Source organism: Dipodomys ordii, unplaced genomic scaffold (assembly GCF_000151885.1).
Source record: "Dipodomys ordii isolate 6190 unplaced genomic scaffold, Dord_2.0 Scaffold179, whole genome shotgun sequence".
Classification (NCBI taxonomy): Eukaryota; Metazoa; Chordata; class Mammalia; order Rodentia; family Heteromyidae; genus Dipodomys; species Dipodomys ordii.
This window is the reverse complement of record NW_012267395.1, coordinates 208750-212665: the sequence shown is the minus strand read 5'-3', so window position 1 is coordinate 212665 and position 3916 is coordinate 208750. Positions and strand designations below refer to the sequence as shown.

General features: G+C 55.0%; 1 protein-coding gene and 1 pseudogene across 1 annotated transcript in view; one reads left to right on the top strand and one right to left on the bottom strand.

Annotated features, from left to right (window-relative positions):
• The window catches only part of LOC105998967, a 4888-nt pseudogene extending 1447 nt beyond the window's left edge, over window positions 1-3441 (bottom strand).
• Zc3h3 (zinc finger CCCH-type containing 3) overlaps window positions 1-3916 on the top strand; it is an 81819-nt gene that overhangs the window by 20274 nt on the left and 57629 nt on the right. The gene's annotated exons all lie outside the window — the stretch shown is intronic.

The window sequence follows — 3916 nt, the reverse complement described above, 5'->3', positions numbered from 1 at the left end:
GCTTTTTTCTTTTTGCTTATGTGGTGCTGAGGAATGGAACCCAGGGTCTCATGCATGCAAGGCAAGCGCTCTACCACTGAGCCACCTTCCCAGCCCCTTAAAAAGATTTCTTAAATAATGCTGTTCTGTGGCCCAGTGCCTCCAGTGTTGTACAATATCTTTATTTTTACCTTAGTTTCTGAAGGGTATTTTTGCTGGGTAACACGTTTTAGTGGCAGAATGTTTGCCTGGTATCTGTGAGGCCCTGGGCTGACCCCCAGCACTGCAAAAAATAAAACAAACCAGTTTTAGAGTGGTTATTTTCTTTCTGTCCTTCCGTGATCTCATTCCATTGCCTTCTGAGTTGGCCGCTGCTATTGAGAAATCAGCTGTCAGGACTTGAAAGTCACACATCTTTCTTTTCTCTCCGTGGTTGTGAAGATTTTTCTCCCTCTTTGGTTTTCAGCAGTTGTGCTATCACATGCTTAGGTGTGCTTTTAATTTATTCTGTCTAGCTTACTTGTCTGCTTATTCTGCTCAATATAACTTGCCACCAAGTTCATCCCTTGACTTCAGCTAGTTTTTAAATTCTAAAATTTCTGTTTGTCTTTTTGTATAGTTTCTAAGTCTGCCAAAGTTTTCAATTTTGATTTTTAAGCCTTTGAACATAATCCTTAGTGTGTGTGTGTATGTGTGTGTGTAGGTAGTGTGTGTGTGAGAGAGAGAGGATAGAGAGAGAAAGAAAGAGAGAGAGAAAGGCTCTCACTGTGCTAGTCTGAACTTCACGGTCCTCCTCGGCCTTCTGAGAGCTGGGGTCAAAGGCCCATGCCGCCACACCTGGCCTCATCTAACCACCTCTTAAAGCTGGCGTCTGGAGAGTCACCTGCTAGCCCTGTTATATATTTTGTTGGTTTGTAGTGGTGTGGATTGATCCCAGGTTCTCACAGTATGAGGAAGTCCTCTCTGCCACTGAGCTACAGCCTTAACCCCAGTCCTTTTTGTTGTTTGTTCAAGCTTGGGCTTGAACTCTTGGCCTATCCCTCAGCTTCTTTTGCTCAAGGCTACCACTTGAGCCACAGCACCACCACTTCCAGCCTTTTCTGAATAGTTTATTGCAGATAAGAGTCTCACGGACTTTCCTGCCCAGGCTGGCTTTGAACCATGCTCCTCAGATTTCAGCCTCCTGTTTTCTGAGGATAACAGGTGTGAGCTATGTATGTCTGTTAGGTTTTTTTTAAAATTTTTTATTGTAAAGATACTATACAGAGGGTTACAGTTACATGAGCAACCAATACTACTTTTAAAGGACACTCAGTTATTAAGATCTGTCCATTGTTGTTTTTCCTCTTAATTTTGAATCAAATCTGGTGTACTCGTTTGGTTGTTTTGTGGAGTTGTATGTAAAGTTTTGGAGTCTGTGACTGGTAACGGGACCTGCGGAGTCAAGGTTGTGTGGGGACCGTGCACCCACCAGTGACACTGTGTGACTGGCATATGGCATCCTTCCCAGAGAGGGTCTCTGTACTGGGCAGGCTGTGGCCTGTAGCCCTGTGGGGCCTGGATAGCCTGATGGGCACTTGGGAGGCGGGTTCCCGAGAGCCCTAAGCCCTCCCCAAGCTGACTCTGGAGCCATTCTCAAGCCAGGCTGTGACGTCTGGGCCCTTGCCTAGTGTAGGTGGGCACAGGCCCGCGGTGCTCCAGCCAGTGCCCTCAGAGCACCTCAGGAGGATGCTAGGGTCAGGGGTCGGCCCAGGACAAGCTCCCGGAGGCTCCCTGCATGTCCATGACAGCCCCAGCGGGCATGGGGAGCCCGCTTGGGGGTAGCAGCTGTCAGGTGGTAGGAGCTCGCTGTTCCTGGTGAGCGGTGAGGGAGAGCACTCAGCGCTGACCTGGGCCAGCTCCATGCAGGCCCATGCTGCAGGGTATTCACAGAGAGAGGCACTGTGGCCGGGGGTCTGACTACCTGCTGGTTCACTGAAAGTGTTGATGTAAGCTTCCAGGTGTCGTGTCTCATGCCTGTAACCCAGCTACCCAGAGTTCTGCGTTTGAGGCTAGCTCATGCAAAAAGGTAGTGAGACCTTTATCTCAGTTACTAAGCCGAACTCGGTGGGCTACATCTGAAATACCAGCAGTAAGCCTTAGGAAGAAGGATCATGGCCTGAGGCAAAAACTCAAAACACCATCCAAAAAATAGGGACTGAAATGGCGGGGGGCCTGCCTTCTGAGAGGGAGGCCTCAAATTTAAGTCCTAGTATACTTAAAAAAGAAAAAAGTCTGTCAGCTAGGAAGAGATCTGAGAGATCGAGTGACAACTCGATCTCTTGTCCAGAGTAACCCTCCTGCTGTGTGTGAACAGCCTTCTGTAGGGTCGGGCTGCAGCCTGCAGGGCACGTTTGAGGGCTCCCATCTGGGGCTGTGCTCTCTGCCTCGGCAAAGCTCCTCCGAGCCGAGCTGCTGCGGACTCCATGGGGTTCCTAGATCATCGCATCCTTCTGTGGGCTCTGCTTGTCTGAATTAAGTGTGGAGCAGTTGAGTTCCCTCCTCCTGGTGTGCTCCAGGCATGGATCTGTGATGGGCTTTGGCAGCTTTCCTCCTAATTGCCCACCGCATCCGCTGTGGCGCGAGTCTGTGGTGGCGTAGCACACATGGGAGTCTGTGCAGCTCCTGCCGCTGCATGGGTCGGGGCTGCCTGCACACAGTGCGCCCTGGCTGCAGCCACGCCCGCTGGCCAGCGTGAGGAGGAGGCCTTCAGAGGGGCCAGGCCTCACACACGTCCCACAGGCTGCTCTGCAGGCTTTGTCCCTTGGTAGCTTGAAGTCTGGAAGATGGCAGGAGACAGTAGTCTCCTTTCCCACCCTGTCTTCTGCTGGGAAGTGTTTGGAAGGCCTGTTTTCCTCTGGAGTTGCCTTCCAGGGGCACTGGGAGGGTGTAGAGAGGAGACCCCACCCACATGGCGCTCTGGGAGGGCACAGCGGGGCCCCCACTCACATGGAGCACATAGCGGGGGCCCCCACCCACATGGAGCACATAGTGGGGACCCCCCACATGGAGCACATAGCGGGCCCCCACCCACATGGAGCACATAGCGGGGGCCCCCACCCACATGGAGCACATAGTGGGCCCCACCCACATGGAGCACATAGTGGGGGCCCCACCCACATGGAGCACATAGTGGGGGCCCCCACCCATATGGAGCACATAGCGGGGGCCCCACCCACATGGAGCACATAGTGGGGGCCTCACCCACATGGAGCACATAGCGGGGGGCCCCACCCACATGGAGCACATAGCGGGGCCCCCACCCACATGGAGCACATAGCGGGGCCTCACCCACATGGAGCACATAGCGGGGGGCCCCACCCACATGGAGCACATAGCGGGGCCCCCGCCCACATGGAGCACATAGCGGGGGCCCCCACCCACATGGAGCACATAGCGGGGCCTCACCCACATGGAGCACATAGCGGGGGCCCCCACCCACATGGAGCACATAGTGGGGGCCCCACCCACATGGAGCACATAGTGGGGGCCCCACCCATATGGAGCACATAGCGGGGGCCCCCACCCACATGGAGCACATAGTGGGGGCCCCCACCCACATGGAGCACATAGTGGGGACCCCCCACATGGAGCACATAGCGGGGGCCCCCACCCACATGGAGCACATAGTGGGGACCCCCCACATGGAGCACATAGCGGGGCCTCACCCACATGGAGCACATAGCGGGGGCCCCACCCACATGGAGCACATAGTGGGGGCCCCACCCACATGGAGCACATAGCGGGGGCCCCACCCACATGGAGCACATAGTGGGCCCCACCCACATGGAGCACATAGTGGGGGCCCCACCCACATGGAGCACATAGTGGGGGCCCCCACCCACATGGAGCACATAGCGGGGGCCCCCACCCACATGGAGCACATAGTGGGGGCCCC